The following is a 9,811-nucleotide window of genomic DNA, read 5'->3' as shown; positions in this document are numbered from 1 at the left end:
CTCCCCCCCTTTCCCCCCCCCCCACCACCGGCAGAAAATAAACGAAAAAAAAAAAAAAAAAACTAGACAATGGTTATAATAAAGTGATAGATAAAAGCACACATAGGAAAAGGAAACTTTGAAATAAAAGATGAAGGCTAATATCAAAGATTTTTATAGGAAAAAAGTGGATTTGGGGTGGAGTTTATAATGATTAGGAAGCCAGAATAAGAGAGCATTTGCAAGAAAAAGACTCCCATGTGTAGATAGAGACGAGAGACGGCAGGCAGTCATGAAGAATGGTGATGGAGACATTCGGAAAGACTAGAAAGCACACCTAGGTGTGGGGTGGGAGAGAGAGAGAAGGAGCTGAGCTGCTAAAGCCACAGTAAGGAACTGGAGAGTTCTCTGAGTCTCCGGACTGTGCAGAGAGAGGAGACAGAACTGAAGTAAATGATTGAGCCAAATTTATTCCACCGATGACCGAATCTTCCAGACTCAACACTAAGCCTCACACAAGATTAGGCTGCATGCATCTGAGATGCGCTTCCTTGAATAGCCAACATGAGTTCAGGCTGCATGCATTTGTAATGCACCTCCTTGCATACCCAACCATCTTTGATACCGTCAGATCACCTAAGCCATTAGCTTACAAAAACTGAGTCTAATTATTCTGCTGTATGTTTAGGGACCACTGAATATCAGCAAAGTGATCAGGATTCAAATTTAGTTTATCCTGTTTTTTTGGTTTTTTGTTTTTTTAAGAGAATGATTTTTGCTGTAGGGTGTGTGCACTCACCAGAGACAAAGAGTGACAGAAAATGAGAAATCACCCCCTCAGGGGCGATGGCCACACTGTAATCCCTTCTCCTCCATTCTCCTCTTGGGAGTTTGGGCATGCACACACACGCAGCCAGCCTAAATTTTAAGCTACCCAGTCCGGGACTTGAACTGCAGTCAACTACATGGGAGTCCAGCTACATTAACCATTATGCCATCTGCTGGTCCCAGTTTATCCATTTTTTTAAAAACTTTTTTTTTAACCCCAGAATCTTCAGTCCATAAATGGCATGAGAGAAACACAAATAATGGCTAAAAAAGAAAGGATTCCAAGACCATCTGTGTTTATTTGTTCCTCACTTCATGGCAGAAAGGACTCCAAGTGAAGACTCCAAGTGAAGGACTATCTGTGGATTTCAATTATCATATGCTCTCCAGATCCCATTTCCTCACATAATGGAGCTATGAATTTCTTTAAATACTACAGCTTCAAAAACTTACTAGGTGCTGTAAACGTCTCAGTTCTACCAAAATGCCCTTTCAAATCGACATGATTACATTTCTAAGCAACTTGGAAATCACCATGAAGCCATTTAATAAAAATTTTAACTTGATTAAAACTTTTAAATGCCACATTCTTTATTAAAATGTAAGGGTGAGAGTATAAGCACTACCATTCAAATTTCTTAAATCACTCAGTTCTTCATTTCCTACGTAGAGGCAGCTGGATTGTCTTTACAAGGTCTCAGGCACATTAAGATAGACATTTCACTAAGGAATAGAAATCTATAAAAAGCATATCCTATCTTCTTGCTAATAACAGAAATACCTAAGTCTGAGTAATTTAGGAGAATAGAAGTTTAATTTGCTCACTGGTCGGATGTCCAAGATCCAGTGAGCATATATGGCTGAGGGCCTTCTTGCCAGTGTGTAACATGCAGAAGGCTCCCATTCAATGGGAGAAAGCTTGAGCAGAGCAGAGATGAGCACAAGTGACCGTGTTCACGTATCTCTGTCTCATTCCCTCTCCTTATAAATCTACCGGAATTCAATCTCGAGGGCCCCGTCCTGACACCTAATCACTTCCCAGAGCCCCACCTTTCATACCATAATCAGATTATTTCCTCTTAATACCATCATAATACAACCAAATTTCCAACACATGAACTGTTGGTAGACTCATTTACATATTAGTTATTTATCATTTTTTCCTAAACTTGTACACCAGGCCTCGAAACTTCCACATTCCATAAAACCAATTGCAGATCTCATGTCAGGGAATATGAATGCCCAGACAAATATGTATTCTCTGAAGAGCTCACCTTAATAACTTACATGAACCTACGCTACCACCGCATTTACCTGTTTCCGTGGAAATCACTTAAACCTCTTATTCCTGGTTACGAACATTCTAATCTCACACTTGATTAGCCTCAACCAATATTTACTAAAAGCCATGGATGATTAAACACTGTGACAGCTACAAGAGTCTCATGGCTCTGTGTAATATGTAGCCAAAAATCACCCTCAAAAAATTCTAAGCAAATACCATTTTTGTTTTTGTTTTTCTCAGCCAGCAGGTGCAGCCATGGTTAAGGTGCTTTACTCCCAAATGGCTGACTGTGGCTTTTGAGTCCTGGACCTGGCGGCTTTCTCGATCGATCAATCGATCGATCGACCTACCTACCTACCTACTTACCTCTCTCTCCGGTGTGTGCATGCCCTGCAGCAAATTAAAAAAATAATAATAATGATACCAGCTGGCAGGTAGCATGGTGGTTAAGGGCGCTGGACTCCCACAAGGCCGACCACAGTTCAAGTCCCTGGACCTGGCGGCTTGCTTTCTCACTTTCCCTCTTGCTTTCTCTTTTTCTCTCACTCTGTTCCTCTCTGGTCAAAACTTAAAATGAATAAACAAAGTTAAATAAAATAATTCTAAATAATAATAAGTAAAATTAAATACTTTCTTAAAAAAAAAAGCTTTAAAAAAAAAACACTTCAAGTAGGGACGGTAAATGATACTGAGAAATGAATGCAAATGTGTCCAAGGTTCTAAAACTTAATACTTTTCTTAAAATACCTACCAAATTGTATATCACCTCAAAAATTGAGAAGCAAAGAAAATAATTTTCTATTTACATCTTGCTTGCTTTCTGGGAAGTCACATCAGAAAACTCACTTTAGGACCAGCAAATGACGTAATGGTTACGTTGCTGGATTCCCACATGGTCAACCATGATTCAAGTCCTGGACCCAGTGGCTTCAAATTCATGCTGGGCACATGTGTATGCATCCCAAAAAATCCTGAGAGGAGAAGGGATTGTGGCGTGGCCATGCCCTCTTGGGGGTGGGGAGAGATTTCTCATTTTCTGTCTCTCTGGTGAGCTCACGCGCCCTATAGCAACAACAACAAAAACAAACTCTAAAAAGAAGAAAACTCACTTTCATTAGGTGGAAGAGTTAATATGTACCTTTCTTCCAGGCCTAAGTTTTCTCCTTCCACCACTCATAAACCTGTGAGAATAAGGGAAGGGAAGGGAAGGGAAGGAAAGGGAAGGGAAGAGAAGGAAAGGGAAGGGGAGAGCTGCTCCACAGTACAGCAATAATGCACTGCTCAAAAAAAGCTGGATTCCATATGGCAACCATTGTTTGAATCCCTGACCTAATCAGGCTAAAATACACCAGGCACATGCACAAGTGCCCAATGTCAACAGGCTGAAGAATAGAGGACGAGGATCACAGTGACCAGGCTCTATAGAAGGCGCTCTTCTCTCTCTCTCTCTCTCTCTCTCTCTCTCTCTCTCTTCCACTCTCACATTAACATACATGCACATGCTCTACCAAGAATAAAGGAAAAGAATTTTTAAAAAAAAGAGATGTGGCAAAGCAGAATTAAATCTATCCCACCCCCAACCCAAATGCCTAGAGCATCATTTTTCAAAGCTGAGTGAATCTTCAGCGCCTTAGGAAAATTGGCCAACCGCCAATGCAGACCCCCAAATGATCATAAACAAAGTCTTAATTACAATAATTAAAGTAATTTCTTCCTGTAGTTCATGTCATTATTCAGGAGCCCTGTCTCAGCCTCGGAGCCAGTACTGTACGCTTGGCTCCTCCCATCACAGACAGACAAGCTCCCCTTTCCACAAGTAGTGACCGGCTCCTATTTATGCTTCAAAGTGTTCTAGACTCAATTCCAAGACCCCTTCAGACCTCTGACAACCAATGTCATCTATTAGTATTATGTAGCTTCAGCCAAGCCTGGGTAGTTCTTCCATACAAGAACTACAGAACATAACCCTACACTTGTAATTAGAGGCTCATCCACCACCTGTCTTATAACGACCTTGCAAAGCTATTGATATGTAAAGTGATCTCTTAACTGCTGCTTAAGTGACAGATGTTCTAATAACCATCAATCAAACACCAAGCATTTGGTAACTGTTAATATGCTCACAATATTGCCAATATGCCTGCAGTCAGAATTACTGTTTTGACTATCACTATACAGAAAAAAAAGGAAAAAAAAAAAAAAGAAAGAAACAGAAAATATGTCATAACAATTTGACCAGAGGAGGTGCTGAGAAACAGCAGAGTAATGATAAAAGGTGCAGCATTTTAACAAGGCTATAGTGTGGCAAATCCTATGGACCTTGCTATTTCCAGAGTTTAAGTTGGCTGAAATTGGTTCCTGTAGTTGTAATCAAAAACTCTGCTTGGGAAGGGACTTTGGATCCCCTAATGTGTGGTGTCCCACATCTAAGTGGCATATACTGCTAAGTCAGCTCCTTCCCAACTCTCTAATTTTATATAGATTCCCAGGGCCCATCATGGAGAGTCTCACCCAACATATCTACAGAGGAACCCAGACATCTCTTAGACATATATACATTGTTTTAACTCCCCAGGAGATTCTTTTGTAAAACCAAGTTGAAAACTCAGTAGAATATCACCTTTCACACCTCCTGACCAAGATTCTATCTCATCAGCGCCAGTATTGGTGCCTGCCAATTCTCTAAAGATCAAAATAACTGACAAAAAGATGTCAGTAATATTTCTTGAGCACTTCATTCACTTATGCATTTCTTCTATGAGTTAGTGTGTGTGTGTGTGTGTGTGTGTGTGTGTGTGTGTGTGTGTGAGAGAGAGAGAGAGAGAGAGAGAGAGAGAGGAAAAAAGGGACAGACAGGACCCCCAACAAAGTCTTGACACCATGATCCACCCCAGCCTCGGTCAGCCCTGGGCCGTGGGCCCATGCATGTGTGGTATACTCGGGGAGGCTTTTGAACCTAAACTGGGAACATTCCCACATGGGTCAACCTCAAAAAGAATCACATGTCACTGCTATGTGTCTACCAGCCCCTCCTGAGTATTTTACACCAGAAAAAGAAGTTTGAGAATCACTGTTCATATCCAGCCCCTTTCATTTTAGATATGAGAATTCTTAATTTTTTTCCTGAAACCTCTATCTCCCCCATTCAGCCTTCCTCATCTTTATAAACTGTACCAAATCTACCCAACAGTAAAAAAATGACCAAGCCTAGGAGTCATCTTTACTGTCATCTCAAAGCTCTGTGGCCCTTCTTTTGCTTCAGTAATTAAGTAGCAGAAAATCCAACTCACCTCGTACAAACTGAAAAAGTACACAGCTACGTAGTAAACACATTTGTCATTTTATCAAACTTCAGGTAGTTTTTTTCCTAGTTCTAACAGCAGTGCCCTCCAGAGTGTATTCCAGGCTTTAAATCTACAGTTGACAACCAAGTAGAAAAAGTTCTCTGAAACCCCCCAGAAAAGTTTCTCCATCTTGTACTGGCACAAATTGTGACACATTCCTTGGAACCACTGCATCTCCAGGGACAAATTTACAAACTGGCTGGGGCTTTGATTCCTGGACAAATCCATTTCAGTCCCACCTTCGAGCTGGGAATGGGACCAGCTTTCCTGCAGCATACGGGCAGAGTGGCCAAGGGAGAGAGAATTCAACAGAAGTTTAAGATTTCATTAGGAAGAGAGAATTAAAGAGTCTACTACACAACCCAGCTACACAGCTAGAGTAAGAATAAGTTTCTTTTTTTTCCTTTTTGGAGAGGTCTTTGCTATAGGGCACATGCACTCGCCAGAAAGACAGAGACAGAGAGACAGGAAGTGAGAAATCACCCCCTCCGGGAGGGATGGCCACACCACAATCCCTTCTCCATTCTCCTCTAGGGATTTTGGGATCTTGGTTGGGCACGCACGCATACGCGCCCAGCATGAGTTTAAACCACCGAGTGCCGCAGTGGACTATGTGGGAGTCCAACAACAGAGCCATTACGCCCACTGCTGGTCCCACCTTTTTTTATTCTCTCACACTACCGCATTGTTTTCCTTCCTAGCCCTTATCCCAGTGCGAAACTGGGTATTTGTGGCTATGTAGCTAATATATAAAGAGCACTCACTACATGGCACATTGAAAGTGCTTTATAAAAGTGAATTTCCATAATGCTCACAATCCTCTTTGAGCATGTTTTACTATCCACATATTACAAATGAGGACAAAAAGGTCTAAGAGAGGCAAGAACTTGCCCAGAGCCACAAAGAGGGGAGCCTGGAATCCCAAGAGCCAGATTTCAGAGCCAGGCACACAGCTTCAGCAATAGGCAGGTTTTTAATGACCCTGGCTTTTCTCCTTCACAAAAGTGTAAGCTATGTGAAGCAGAGAATTTTTTTTTTAAGGTTTTTTTAGCATAAGGCAAGTGTGCTCACCAGAGACAATGAGAGGGAAAGTGAGAAATCACGCCCCCAGGGGAGATGGCCACAGCACAATCCCTTCTCTTCTATTCTCCTCCTGGAATTTTGAGCACACACACACACACACACAACTCACGCCTGACATAATTTTCAAATCACCAGGTCTAAGACTGAAACCGCAGTTGGCTATGTGGGAGTCCAGAGCTTTAACCACCACGCCACCTGCTGGTCCCATGTATTTGTTTTTATATGACACTCCCTATCAGTGTCCAACACAGTACCAGGTACACAGGACACATTCAGTTTGCTCCATAACTGAACAAATGAACGGATGGTTAAGGGAATGTGCGAATAAGTGAATGAGGTAATGAAGAAAAAAATAACCATTAAGTAAGTATCCAAATCAACCGATTGTTTGAGTTACATAACTGATGATGGGAGAGTGAGATCCAGAGCTTCAGTTTGCTGGGTTCAGTTCAGCCTCTCTAGCTGGAAGTCTGTTATCTCTGTTCCACAAGGTCACACCTGCACAGCTGGTAAGAAGCAATATTTTCGGGGAGACGGAGAAATCGGGGACTCGAGTAGACTGAGTGCTAGTGTACCATTCAGAGTGAGCAGCTCTGTGGCTTTAGGAGGCAGCATTTGCCATGACGGCCCAGGGAGGCCTGGGGGCCAACCGAGGCTGGCGCTTTACATGGGCCATTGAGCTGAGGGGGCCTGGAGCAGCAGGGGCCAGAGTGACCGGGGCAATGGCCTGGGAGACTCACTGTACCCAGTCGGTTACTAGGACCAGCAAGTGCCTGATACCAGCCTGCAAGAGACAGATCGGATCCTGGTGGAGAAGCGCTGCTGGGACATTGCCTTGGGTCCCCTCAAACAGATTCCCATGAACCTCTTCATCATGTACATGGCGGGCAATACTATCTCCATCTTCCCTACTATGATGGTGTGTATGATGGCCTGGAGACCCATTCAGGCACTTCTGGCCATTTCAGCAACTTTCCAGATGCTAGAAAGTTCAAGCCAGAAGTTTCTTCAGGGTTCGGTGTATCTCATTGGGAACCTGATGGATTTGGCATTGGCTGTTTGCAAGTGTCAGTCCATGGGACTGTTGCCAACACATGCATCAGATTGATTAGCCTTTATTGAGCCCCCTGAGAGAATGGAGTTCCGCGGCGGAGGACTGCTTTTGTGAACTGGAATATCTAGTGCCTATGTATTTGGGTCTCAATTATATCCTTTACACCCAGTGGCTCGCTCCTCAGCATACTCTTAAAAGTGTAACACATACTGAAAGGAACCAAAAGAACCAAAAAGCTCTCTTTTCTCATGGTAGACAGAGTATCCTTGTAGACAAGGAAAATGTGCATATTACTACAAACACACACAAAAAAACTGTATCACAACCTCTGACTGAAAATAATGTAGAAAACTTTATTTATGTTTCCAGTACAGAGCAAAACAACAAATAAACCATAACTCTATGTAAACAAAAGAATGGCTGTTGCTAAATCAAAAACCCTAGCAGCATCTTTCAATAAATTAAATGGTTGAGAATAATGCTTTTAAAAAGTTACACGATTTTCCCTTAAATCTATTTTAATATTTCACTTCTATTTAACATAAGCTAGGACATTAAAATTCTGTTGGAGACACTTGTGGAAGAAACTAATGATGGATTCAGATTATACATGATGAAAAAAATAAACCAGAATAAAAAAGTACATTAAAAAAAAAAAGTGGCATCTCTCCTTTGTGAGGTCACCCAACAGCAAATGAATACTCAAGCAGGAATCAGTCACTTCTTTTCAATCTGATCATAGTAAACATGTTCAAAACAGAGAGTGATATGGGCTAAAGAAAGGATTTTCCTATATTTACCCTATCTGCATTAGACAAACAAGTGTTTTGTTCATTGAGAGCAGGAACGAAAAACCGGAAACATACACACTTTGTGTAGTATCAGGTACTGAGGAAACTCAAGTTTTCAATAAGCTAATCAGCTCCAAGTCTCCACTTGAATTATGGACAGCTAAGTATACATGAGACATTTGTTATCATTCCCTTCCATGGTAGCAGAATGGCTTTTAAAAATAAACTATCTAAAGGTCAGCAGGTAGCATGGTGGTTAGGAGCACTGGACTACATGGCTGACCACAGTTCAAGTCCTGGACCTGGCAGCTTGCTTTCTCACTTTACTCTCTCTCTCTCTCTCTCTCTCTCTCTCTCTCTCTCTGTGTGTGTGTGTGTGTGTGTGTGTGTGTGTGTGTCCTTCTCTGGTCAAAATAAAAAATAAGTAACTAAATAAATAAAGTTAAATAAAATAATCCTTATAAAGTAATAATAATAAAATAAGCTATCTGAAAAATATAAGCAGATTAAAAAAAATTGCAGGACATACATATGTGAGTTGCCACTGTCAAGGTCCAGAATTGGTACAATCACAAGCACACAGAAAAAGGTATTAACCTCACTGGTTTCTTAGTAAACAGGTTATACATCACAACTCAAAGCCAAGGCTAGCAAAGATGAACTCTCATGACTCAGAATGTATATCACAGCTTGTACTTCTACAGAAGTGACTTGTGAATTAACCACCACACTACAGAGCAAAATCTCACTCCCTCTTTTGATTTAATAAGACTTTAATAAGGCATATCTTAGGTGTGCCCTGACTGTTAGGATAGGGCTTAAAACTCAGAGCTTAAAGAAATGGCCACTTTTAGATTTGGGAGAAAAAACTCACAGAAGCCATTTTGAAGCAGTGTGAAACTAAGTAACAGCCTTCTAGATGAGATCAGATTTCCACTAGATAACCTAAACAACTGAACAGGATTGAGAATGAAAAAAATAATCCAACTACTGCAAGAATATATACACACAGAAAACCACACTGGTTTTCTTCCAGTCCCTGAATGCTTGATTTACTTACATAGGCCATGGAAATGTCCATTCTCATTGGCAGTTTAGTAAATTCTCTGTTTTGAATAAAAGAAGGACGGAAGCTCTTCTCAAAACAGTCAAAAAAATTATAAAATATTTCAGAACTACCCAAATTACTTATAAAAAATGCCTGCCTGGTCAGCCCTGTAGCCTAGTAGTTAAGCGAGTCAGATCCAACATGGCGAACTGTACTTCAAAATCCCAGCCCCACGGCTTAAAATCATGCCTGGTGCATGTATATGCATGCCCAAAGTCCCAGCAGGATGGAAAAATGGAGAAGAGACTGCACCAAGACCATGGCAGGCAGATGGGGTGTCTGCTTTCTCTCTTCCCCTGCCTCTCTCTCTGGTGAGGATAAGTGCCCTTTCCAGGGGGC

General features: G+C 41.5%; 1 protein-coding gene and 1 pseudogene across 1 annotated transcript in view; one reads left to right on the top strand and one right to left on the bottom strand.

Annotated features, from left to right (window-relative positions):
* TBC1D4 (TBC1 domain family member 4) overlaps positions 1–9,811 on the bottom strand; it is a gene marked incomplete at its 5' end in the record, with an annotated part of 266,876 nt that overhangs the window by 240,083 nt on the left and 16,982 nt on the right. The gene's annotated exons all lie outside the window — the stretch shown is intronic.
* Positions 7,140–7,687, top strand: LOC102480162 (ER membrane protein complex subunit 4 pseudogene; annotated as a pseudogene).

The sequence above is a fragment of the Tupaia chinensis genome, unplaced genomic scaffold, assembly GCF_000334495.1.
Source record: "Tupaia chinensis unplaced genomic scaffold, TupChi_1.0 Scaffold000013_1, whole genome shotgun sequence".
Taxonomy (NCBI): domain Eukaryota; kingdom Metazoa; phylum Chordata; class Mammalia; order Scandentia; family Tupaiidae; genus Tupaia; species Tupaia belangeri.
The sequence above is the reverse complement of the archived record's forward strand: the minus strand, read 5'-3'. Positions and strand labels throughout refer to the sequence as shown.